This window comes from Budorcas taxicolor, chromosome 4, assembly GCF_023091745.1.
Source record: "Budorcas taxicolor isolate Tak-1 chromosome 4, Takin1.1, whole genome shotgun sequence".
Lineage (NCBI taxonomy): Eukaryota > Metazoa > Chordata > Mammalia > Artiodactyla > Bovidae > Budorcas > Budorcas taxicolor.
The window spans coordinates 87,233,369-87,245,903 of NC_068913.1; positions in this window are offsets into that span (position 1 = coordinate 87,233,369).

Below are 12,535 nucleotides of genomic sequence, written 5' to 3' on the forward strand. Positions count from 1 at the left end.
TGCCTAATGCTCTGTAACATTTTCCCTATAGTATCAGTTGTTTATTCATTTTAATAAGAAAATAACTGAAATTAACACCAAATGCCCTATGAAAATACCGCAAACAAGGACATTACAAGATTACTTCTGCTTCTGCTCAAGAGTTTGAAAGCTTTATATCACTCAGTAGCATATTTCATTTTAAGCAGCCTCGTCTACTTTCATCTCTGTGCTATGTATAGCACGCAGGACTATCTTCATAAGATCAAAGGGAAACTCACTGTACTTTATTTACAAAGGCAAATTTAATGGGTAACCAAGGTACTTATTTTACTAAACTGACTAGTCCCTTTGAACTACTATCTCCACTGATCCTCAGACTATGCTAAAATGTGGAGAAGGCTTCCTTGAATCTGGAAAATGTTCTTAGCCTAATTGGTGCAATTTCTTTGAACTGCATACCATGGATCTTACTAGGCTGTAAGTGTACAAGAGAGGTTCCTTCAGGACACACAAGTGCTAAAATCCTTTCAAAAACAAAAACCAAAACAAATAAAAAACACAGAGACACTGCAAGATTGAAACTTTTTGATCTCAGAATCAATAGCAGATAAGAATAACTCCTTCCAAAGTCCATGATTATGATATTAGTTTTCACAATAATTGGCAGTTCTCTGTGTGATTTAGCTATGGGATAACTTATAATGCTTACTTTTACATTAATTTAAGTAGAAAATATGTTTGTTCTGTGTGTAACATTGATATCAATGCAATAGTGAATATATGTCAAACAAAACATCACAATGGAAAATAATATAGATTTAGGAGTTTTACATTCCAATATATCAAACGAAAAGAGTGATTTTGCCTAAGTTGCGAGTGTCTCTGAATATCAGATTTTTTACCTTCAAAATAGGAAGTCCCTTTTTGTGATAGACATCTGCTCACCAGAATTTCTGAGTCTCCTGCTTTGGGGCACATGAGGAAATTGCATTCTGTTCCTCACTGAAGTGACACAGGCTGATGTAATTCACTTTGGCCAATGAAATGTGAGTGCAAGTATAATATGTCATTTCTGGGAAGACGCATCAAGTGGCATTATGCAACTTTACAAAGCATCTTTCTTCTCAGTTTAGAAGGATGTATCGCTATGATATGGAATTGCAAATATGAACCATCATGTGGAAAAGGCTGCCTTTCAGAATTACCAAACCTAGAATCTTGCTGCATTTAAGCCAGTGAGAGCTGTTATCACAGGATAACCTACCCTATCCTGACTAAGCATCTTTGTGCGATTGATGAAGTCAATGTTATATGTATATACAAACCACCTACCTGAGTGCTTAGCACATTTTAGTTGATTAACAAGCACTTCTTTTCCTTCACTTTTTCTTCAGTCTTGGGCTTTTTTTTAAATGAGGCTGCTTTTATAAGCTTACAATAATACAAAGTTAATAGTTTCCCTCTCACCTTTTACTTTTTTTTTTCCTTTTACCTTTTCACCTCTCTTGCATCTTTTGATGATTCACAGCAACCAGCTACTAGGGGCAGAGGTAAAAAAGTACTTCGTAAAAGTACCACTTTCTCACTCCTCATAGTGGTAGTTTCAAGAAAGAAAATTTGAAGATTGGTTAAAATCACCTACAACTGCTATTTCTGTCTTCCAGAAGCTTCAAGTAGAGTCTTCTCTGGTTATTTTCCTTTGATGCTCTCTCCTTTGACTACTTCTTAAGAACCATGGCAGTTCAGAAGCGCATTTCCCATTATGTTTCCTTCAGAATCACAAGTTTTCTTGGTCTAATTGGTCTGAGACTTAGCTATACTTTTGTTTAAATTATCTTGGTCTTAAATTAATTTTTTTGAATGTGAACCTAGAAAATGAAAGCAAAAATAAAAAGAATAAAGCAATTTTTCTAGCTCAGTGGATTCAAAAAATGAGCTTGAACATACTTTATATCATTAATGGTCAACATATGCAGACTACTGATTTTGTGCCAGGCCCTTTGCTGAATACTTTGCAAGCCACTCTTTATGTAATCTCCTTCACAATCCTATGAAATAGGCACTGCAATCAAGAATGATGAAGCTGAGCTTACAGAAACTAACTCATCAACATCTCTGCATAGAAATGAGAGGAGAAGAGACAGGTGTCCATGTGATTAGAGTCTCCCATGAGGCTATTCTGTAAGTTACCAGAGCCTATGGCTGTAGACATACAGAAGCAGATCTTCCTAAATTGGTTTCTTACATACCAAGCACAACTTGATAACTGCATCACATCCCACCTTCTTCCATAATAAATGGAATGCCTACATTTATATATAGGAATATAACATACAGAGAATATTTGTATCTTTAAATTTCCTGGAAAGCAAGGGAAGGGAGAAGACAAGGTACTTTTATTTTCTCTTTATCACCCAAGGTTGCAGTAGCAATTATTTGCTTATTATACTTGGGTTATTTACAGAAAACATTTACAAGGGGATTTTTAAATCTACATCTATCGAAATACTGGATATGGTTAGATGATATTTATGAATGAAAATTTATGAATTTGTGAAGATCATGAATATTTATGAAACATGGAGGGCTGATTCTTGTCTCTTAAAGTTCAGTTTCAGAAGGGAAAATCTTTGAAATATATACTAGATTTTGTTGTAATTGCGTAGTTGTGGTCAGTTGGTGTGATGAGGAAGAGAATAACACGTTCTACTTTTCTTTGCAGAATACTTACGTTTAATTCCATGGTTAATTTAAAATACTATAGAAAATCAGCTCTAGTGCCTTCTACTTCCTAACCTCAACCTTCATTTTTACTGTAAGAAGGTGGCTTACAGTGCTTTAAAAGTTTTGAGATAGGAAGAAAATATTACATATAACAAACCAAGCAAGCATGACAAAAATCAAGAAGCAACTGAAAAGTTATAAATGTAATATTCAGATTAGCAAACAGTATTGCCTTTAAAATGGCAACTAGCTTCTTTATTTTCTCATATCATCTTTATTTCTATTGCAATTTTTAAATCTCAATTTGTGCATATATATATATGTGTGTGTGTGTGCATATATATATATATATATATATATGAGAAGGAAATGGCAACCCACTCCAGTTTTCTTGCCTGAAGAATCGCATGGACAGAGGAGCCTGATGAGCTGCAGTTCATGAAGTCACAAAGGGTTGGATACGACTATAAGTGACTTAGCACAGCATCATATATATATATATTCATGGAAATTTTCTAGATAAAAACTTCTTGAAAGTCAACCATTCATTTGTTTCAAGTTAAAAATACTAATTCTACAGAGATCAACAGATTAAATGGGAGAAAAATATTTGGGGCTAAAATGTGCCATATAGTTTCATATCATTTAATATAGATGAATAAATGTTCATATGAATATAAGTTTATGTGCCAAATCAGAAGGAACTTGGGAGGACATCTTGTTCAGCCTCTAGGCAGGGGAGTCTTTAAATTACCAAAAGCAGTTAGTCATTAAGAACTCTTGCTTGATTAGCCATAAATTTGCTGTAGGAAAAAGAGGTCTAGATGAAATGAGGAGAAAGCTGCTGTTTGCTCAAATAGCAATTTTAAATTTTAATTTTGTTAACTATTGGTAAATTATAACAGGAACATGTGTTTATTATAGCAACTGAGCCAAGCAATAGTTATACAAAAATAGAGGAAGATACACTACCTCATGTTTAAATACCTTTCTGCCCACATACCTTCTGCAGAGGTAACCTGCATTTCCACATGATCACACAAACCAGTGCAAAATCACAGCTGCTCTCTCTTTCTCTTTTCTTTTTCGGTCTCTCTCTTTCTGTTTCTGTCTTTCTCCTTCTCTCTCTCTCTCATTGACACATAGGTTTTGTGAATTGTTTTAAAAAAAATAGAGTAACACTTTATTCATTAAATGCAATCGGATGTTTTCCTTTAAAAATGCATCACATATAGCAAAGAAAACAATAAACTGAATGAAAAGACAACCCACAGATTGGGAGAAAATATTTGCAAGTGATGTGACCAATAATAGATTAGTCTCCAAAAGTTACCAACACCTTATGACGCTTAACAGCATCAAAACAAACAACCCACTCAAAATATGGGTGGAAGACCTGAATAGACATTTCTCTAAAAAGGGCATACATAGAGCCAATAAGCACAGGAAAAGATGTTCAACGTCATTGGTTATTGCTGCTGCTAAGTCGCTTCAGTCGTGTCCGACTCTCTGCGACCCCATAGACGGCAGCCCACCAGGCTCCCGCATCCCTGGGATTCTTCAGGCAAGAACACTGGAGTGGGTTGCCATTTCCTTCTCCACATTGGTTATTAGAGAAATGCAAATCAAAACTACAATGGGTATCACCTCACACTGGTCAGAATGTCTATCATCAAAAAACCCATAAACAACAAATGCTGGAGAGGGTGTCGAGAGAAGTGTCTTACACTGTTGATGGGAATGTAAATTGGTACAACCACTATGGAGAACAGTATGGAGTTTCTGTAAAAAACTAAAAATAGAATTACCATATGACCCTACAATCCCACTTCTGGGCATATACCCAGAAGAAAACGTGATCCAAAAGGATATATGCACCCCATTGATCATTGCAGCACTGTTCACAATAGCCTAGTTATGGAACCAACCTAACTGCCCACCTAAAGAGGAATGGATAAAGAAGATGTGGTGTATATAAACAATGGAATATTACTTAGCCATTAAAAAGAATGAAACAGTGCCATTTGCAGCAATATGGATGAACCTAAAGAGTGTCATACTGAACGAAGTAAGTCAGACAGAGAAGGGAAATATTGTACAATGTCCCTTATATGTGGAATGTAAAAAGAAATGATACAAATGAACTTATGGAAAGAGACACACAGACTTCAAAAACAAACTTATGGTTGTTAGGGAGAAGGGATAGTTAGGGACTCTGGGAAGTTCATGTACACACTGCTGTATTTACAATGGATAATCAGCAAGGATCTAGTGTATAGTACATGGAGCCCTGCTCAGTGTTGTGTGCCAGCCCGGATGGGAGGGTGTCTGGGGAGAGAATGGATACATGTATACGTATGGCTGTCTCTTCACTGTTCACCTGGAACTATCACAACATTGTTAATTGGCTACACCCCAATACAAAATAAAAAGTTTAAAATTTGAAAAAATACATCATACACGTGCGAGTCAATAAATACAAATAGAATTCATACTTCTGTGTAGCTGTGTTGTGTGGAAGTACTAAAATTAATTACCCATTCTTCTAGTAATAACACTTATATTTGTATAGTTTTAGATCATTAAAGTCTTTTAATAAATATTCTCATGTGGAAATATTTACAAACTGATCATATTTATTTCTATATAATAAGTTCTTCACAGTCATTTCAGCCTAATTACTATTTTTTGCAATAAAGATTTCAAATATTAATCCCAGATCTGTGAAATCCATGGCTTTCTAAGCAACTCACCTACAGCTAGTTTGGTTATAAGTATTTCCCTTAACAATCAATTTGTCTAAAACAAATTCATGGTAGACCAAGTAAGCTCTTCATTTTACTCCCTTTCTTTAAATATATGCTCAATATTAACTTTGTGGGAGAAAACAGTTTTCAACTAATGATAAATAAAACTAACTTTAGCTTCAAAAGAAAAAATTTATATTATATATCCTGAATATCACAAAACTCCTAATTTTTTGTAATTGTCTTTCATTTATAAACCCCATTCCCATAATTTTTAAATTATATATATTTTTTCACCATGAAAGAATTTCTCCAAAAGAATTCATCAGGAGGCATGTTAAAAGTCTGTAAGCTTAGTTAATAAAATACATCCTTTTATTTTCCTGGACTTGCTATGTGTCTATAAAGTTAGAGCATGGAGATTTAAAACAGAAAGAGAAGACAGAAAAATATTTAGTAAGTCAAAAAGTGTGATTTCTTAATGTGGGAAATGAAGTAGAGTGAAGTATAATATGGAATATTGATGTTTCTTCCTTGGGGTCTCAATATATATGTATACATATTGCACTATTTTTTTCATTAACTGAAACCGTTATGCACAAAGTACTGGATGATATGGTGTACTACACAGCTGAGAAGACATAAATCCCATCCCATAAACACATAGATATTAATCTCTCCCATTCCTCTCCATTGCCTCATATAGAGCTGATTTAATTTGGTCTTGGTCAACTGCTGTTAGAAAAAGCATACACTGTCCTTTTATTTTATGCATCTTGATCACCTAGCTAAAGATCTTCTGATTCCTATCATATTATTTGATTTTTTTAAAAAAAGCAAAGATGGAATGATTTTAATAAATTATATACATACTATGTAATCTGAGGGCAACTGAGCCCCAAATGGATCAGACCTAAGTCACCATGGTAAAGAATTCTTAAATGACAAAGATATCAGATAAGAAATATTTACCTATACCTTGATCATAGGTAATACACTGCATGTTGAGGAAAATATCTCCATGGAAACTATACTGTAGCGCTTTGATAGGAGTTTCTTGTTATACCATTGTCATTTCTATGAATTTATCCTCACTCAATTTGATATTTAAGAAGACAGGAAGAATAAACTAACTGTTTAGAGCAGTTTTCTATAATTACCAAAAATTGGAAACAAGTGCTATCACCTTCAGCTGATGAATGAGTTAACAAACCATGGTACACCCATCAATGGCATACCACTCAGCTATTCAAAGGAATACTCTTCTTTAGATCAATGAATCTAAATCTATTATGATAAGTAAAAAAAAAAAAGATCTGACTCAAAAAGCTGCATAATGTCTGATTCTATTTACATGGCATTCTGAAAATGGCAAAACTACAGAGACAGAAAACAAATTAGTCACAGGTTTTGTATACCAGGGACTCAGTCTGAGACAAAAGGATAATGACATAAGGTACATAAGTGAATTCGGAATGAGGGTGGAACTGTACTCTATCTTGATAGTGGTGCATTTTTCAAAATGCAAAATGAATGATTTGCATTATATGCAAATTATGCCTCAATATAAACCAAATACCACCACCATCAAAAAAAAAATATATTTTCTAGTAACTGCAAAATATTCTCTCATTAAGTGGAACATACCAACTCTACAAAAACCTAATGTATTAATTTGTATGGATTGCCCTAAGGTGAAAGCTATAGTGATAATCTGAGACAGAACATTTTTTGAATTTAATTCACAAATGCCTACATAAACATGATCTAAAGCCCATATGTCTGCCTGTTTAAAATTGTATGTTTTGTACAGCATAAGCAGAAAGTTGATGGCTTGGCAGCTGTTAGCATTTGTTCAGTTTTCATTATTTGATAAAATGGGAAATAAATTTTTTTGTCAGAAGTAGCAAAAAGGTTCTAATTTTATTAAACAATTAGTTTTTAAAATAATTTTTTAAATTGGAAATTGACCAAACAATCTTATGTCATAGTTTTTAAAATAAGGGAATTAATAATGGTATTTAAATCAAACATAGATGACAATTTTAGTAACAGAAAAATAGACTCTTTCAGGAGAAACTAATATAAAATATATATAATTTCTATGCAATGCAAAAGACATGTACCAGAAAGGTACTTGTTTTATAAATCTGTTAGGAAAATAGAAATATCACTTTAGAAAGAAATATGTCACTCAAATGACTCATCAATGCCATGTTAACCACAGAGAAGTAGTCTCTTACTCAGTGGTGACTGAGATAACCCGAGTAACTCATAGATCCCTTATACTGGTGGACTCTGTAGAAGGCCTCAGTCTCCCAAAGCTCACAAGTCCTAATTCTTCACTGAGAATCTAAAGACCTTTACCTCAGAATGAGAGCTGAGAAGATGCCCATCCATCAGATTAAACCCTCATACTCAGACCTCTCTCAGCTTAAATAGAATGTCACAGCCTCGTATCCTTGCAAGTAGTGGAAAATATTGATGTAAGCCAGAAAAATTCAGTGTAAGAAAATACTATGAATTTCAGAATGCCCTGGCTCCCTACTGAATAGAGGTATAGACGTCATAATCAAGTGTCATGGTGGCATTTATTCTTTCCAGAAAAATCATGTACAGAAGGAAACTGGAAATGGGAGATATAGAAAGACTAATGGAAAAGTAAGTTGCCTTGAAAAGCAAAACTAGAGAGACACACAGACACAGTCTTAGTAAAAGAATGACCAGAGTGAGAGATTATGCTTCTAGTTCAGCTGAACAAAGGTGTCTCCTACCCACAAGTCTTCTGTTTGGAGAACCTAAAGCCTCTGGGGTTTGAACCGCTTGATCTCAGGAATAAAAAGATAATTTGTGACTTTATCTATCCCTTAACAAGGGTTCCTAAAGTTGTGATGGTGCTGTAGTGGTACCCTAACCAAAAGGCAGAGGTCAGAGCTCTGCACCTGCCGAAGACTGAGAAAAGACCAAGAATTCTCTCTAAAGCTATTCCACAGACTCTTAATTGTCAAGGTAGGAAATCATCTTGCTGAAAGTGATTTTTAATTAAAATCAAGACTGAGGCAAACGATTGTATTTTTGAAGGTGTGTGATGAGTAACTTGTGGAGCATACCTCAGGGAAAATTTCTAATGGGGCCTCTGTGGGACTTCCCAGGAGAATCAGGAATTTGAGTGTAAAGAAAGACTCTTGTCAGAGAGAGTAGTTGACTAGTTGGGTTGACTAGTCTACAGTCGTGGAAAAGCAAAAACTTGGGGGAACACGGTTTTTTGTTTTTTAGTATTTCTCATATGCAGATAAATTGGTCTTACCATCTTCAGAAGGGTTTGGCTGTGTAAGAGAATTGAAAGGAGAAGAAATTTCCAATAACAAATAATGTGTTTATAAAATACATTACAGACAAAACTGGAGGAAATTTTATATCCATTATCAAAAGCCCAAAGAAAACAATAGAGTTTGACTTTGTGTTTGGAACTAATGGAAAGGGTAAACTCAGGAACAGCTCGATGTTTACCCTTTGAAACCAGACAGTTGGGTTGTGAACGTGAAGTCGCTCAGTCGTGTCCAACTCTTTGCGACCCCGTGGACTGTAGCCCACTAGGCTCCTCCGTCCATGGGATTCTCCAGGCAAGAATACTGGAGTGGGTTGCCATTTCCTTCTCCAGGGGATCTTCCAGACCCAGACCCAGAGATCGAACCCAGGTCTCCCGCATTGCAGGCAGACGCTTTAATCTCTGAGCCACCAGGGAACATGGGTGCTGATAACTTGTCCAATTTTTACTGACAAAGATTCCCTCCATGACTGAAATTTAGTCAGGCTCTTCTTCACCTAGACCTTGAGTTTTGGGCTTCAGTGTTCATCCTTTTATCTCTAACTTTACCAAGAATCCTGCTAAATGGGTTTAAGCAGAATTCCCCTTCCTCCATATTTGATCACCCTTAACATTGAGTCAAGTTCCTCATCCTTCACCATTCCCCAAGTTCTGTCGGATCGCCCTGGCCTCACTTTCCCCAAGAATCCTATTAAATCAGTGTAGCTAGAATTCCACCTTACTCCTGATAGTTCCCCTCAGTAATTTTCTATCCACCAATCCCCAGGCTACTCCCTGGAAAAAATTCTCATTTTCCAGGTTATATTCAGAATTCAGCCAGTTCTGTGCTAAGGTCTCTTTCACCAATTGCAATAGCTTTTTCTTTTTTTAATAAAATCTGTTTTTACGGCCGTAACTACCACCCAGCTCTGGTTTTTCTTTGACACCTAGCTAATGGGAAGGCTACTCTACACTAGATGTTGCTGTTGGAGAACAGAGTTTGCAAAACTCTCTGGGGTGGGCCTGATCAGGCACTTCTCTGAATAACTGCTTCTCCAGCAGGGCTCACCTGATACATATTCAATGCTGTGGTTCCCCTGCAGCATTTATGGCATTAAAAGTCATCACAAATTTGAGATTAGCACAGTGGTAAAGAGTTCACCTGCCAAAGCAGAACATGCAAGAGAGATCAGGAAGATCCCTTGGAGGAAATGGCAACCCAATTCAATATTCTTGACTGGAAAATCCCATGGACAGAGGAGCCTGTCAGGCTACAGTCCACGGGATTGCAAAGTCAGACATGACAGAGCCTGCAGACATACATACTATTATAATAAGTTATAAATACAGACATTGGAAGCTAGGGTCTTTCACTGTAGCTAGATCTCTTACCTAACTTACTCAGTTCAGACGGTGGCAGTATTCAAGGTACATTTTGCTTGAGCATCCAGGCATTCACTAATTATTTTTAAATTACAGTATCTTTTCATACAGTTTCAGACTGAAACTGCAAGGCTCAGATAGGAAGTGCCATCAACTCTTTGTCTTTAGCAGAGGGAAATGAGTTATAAAAGTCTCTTCTTGCCACCTTTTTTGTTATGCCATTAAGTGTATGTGTGTGTGTATGTGTAACAGAAAGAGAAAAACAGGGACGGGGGAAGAGAGAGAAGAGCACAGGACGGACAGTCACATCTTCATACAGGTCTGGTTAACTGTAGGTTGATGTGTCTGTGTGTCTGAAATCTAGGTGTGGAAGGAGAGACCAAACTTTGGTTGAGATGAACAATAAAATTTATGAAAAATAAAATTTTCAAAATCTACAAAGTAGCTCCTTATCTGTAGAGGCCATGTCTTTGAAAATTCCTGTCTAGAAGAATGTAGAGTTGAGAAAAATAGAGTAAATGAAGTCAGAAATTAACCAATTAAAGCTGTTAGACTTTTATACTCAAGACACAAAGCAGAGAAGAAACTATTATCACAAAAGATATGATCAATGACAATTAACGAAAGCAAGTTAATAATCTGATCCGTACTGTGCTTCCTTGTTCACAACCCAAACCTCTATGAAGACTCCATCTCTTCACTGCAGCTTCTGCAAGATACATGCACAGCTGTTGAATTAAACTGAGGATTTTTGTACAGGCGAATGCAGTTTATAGAGTCATAGTCCACAAGGTCCAGACCCATATCAGTAATGGAGTCACAACCAAAGAGATCATTTTAAAGTAATTTAAACTCTTCACATATATTTTTTAAAGTCCATGAAGGCGGCATATTTCTACTGCAATGCTTAAAATTCTCCTTCCCCACTTCATCAGCGCCATTCTCATATTGTACTTTCCTTGCCCCTCCTTCCAAAACTCCTCTGAAAGTCCTCCGTGAAAGTTTTAATCCTCAAGCCACTCTAGTAATCAAATTGTTCTCTTTGGGCCCACATTTCTTCTTTTAATAGTTCATCATGAAAGCTCCAAAGTCAAGAGGAACAAGACAGGACTATTTTTGAGGATCAGTAGAACTGTGGTGGTGGGACCAGAGGGATAGGGAACCAACTAGATAAAGCTAGAATTTATTTTCATAGATAAGAGTGGGGATAAAGGCCAGTATCATCCATTGTTTAAAAAATTAGCCATCTTTGGTCTTCCCTGGCAGTCCAGGGGTTAAGACTTCGCCTTCCGATGCAAGCAGTGCACATTTGATACCTGATTGGGGAGGTGGGAAATAGATGGGGAAACAGTGTCAGACTTTATTTTGGGGGGCTCCAAAATCACTGTAGATGGTGATTGCAGCCATGAAATAAAGACACTTACTCCTTGGAAGGAAAGTTATGACCAGCCTATATAGCATATTAAAAGGCAGAGATATTACTTTGCCAACAAAGGTCCGTCTAGTCAAGGCTATGGTTTTCCCAGTAGTCTTGTATGGATGTGAGAGTTGGACTGTGATGAAAGCTGAGCGCCAAAGAATTGATGCCTTTGAACTGTGGTGTTGGAGAGACTCTTGAGAGTCCCTTGAACTGCAAGGATATCCAACCGGTCCATCCTAAAGGAGATCAGTCCTGGGTGTTCATTGGAAGGACTGATGCTGAAGCTGAAACTCCAACACTTTGGCCACCTCATGCAAAGAGCTGATTCATTGGAAAAGACTCTGATGCTGGGAGGGATTAGTGGCAGGAGGAGAAGGGGACAACAGAAGATGAGATGGCTGGATGGCATCACCAACTCAGTGGACATGAGTTTGAGTGAACTCCGGGAGTTGGTGATGGACAGGGAGGCCTGGTGTGCTGCGATTCATGGGGTCGCAAAGAGTCGGACATGACTGAGCGACTTCACTTTCACTTTTCACTTTCATGCATTGGAGAAGGAAATGGCAACCCACTCCAGCGTTCTTGCCTGGAGAATCCCAGGGACGGGGGAGCCAGGTGGGAGGCCATCTATGGGGTCGCACAGAGTCGGACATGACTGAAGCGACTTAGCAAAAGCAGCAGCAGGGAGGACAGGAGTGCTGCGATTCATGAGGTCGGACACAACTGAGCCACTGAACTGAACTGAAATGAACCGGGGAGGTAAGATCTCACATGCCCTGTGGCCAAAAAAGGAAAACATAACACAGAAGCAATATTTGTAACAAATTCAATGAAGACTTTAAAAAAATTGCCATCTCACATTGAGAAACATTTTTTGTTTGCTTTCTTATCCAAGTGTTTAATGATTTCCTGGCTTAGGGATGTTGTCATTTACATGCCAATCCCTGGCTTACACTTTCATGTCCTGGTATT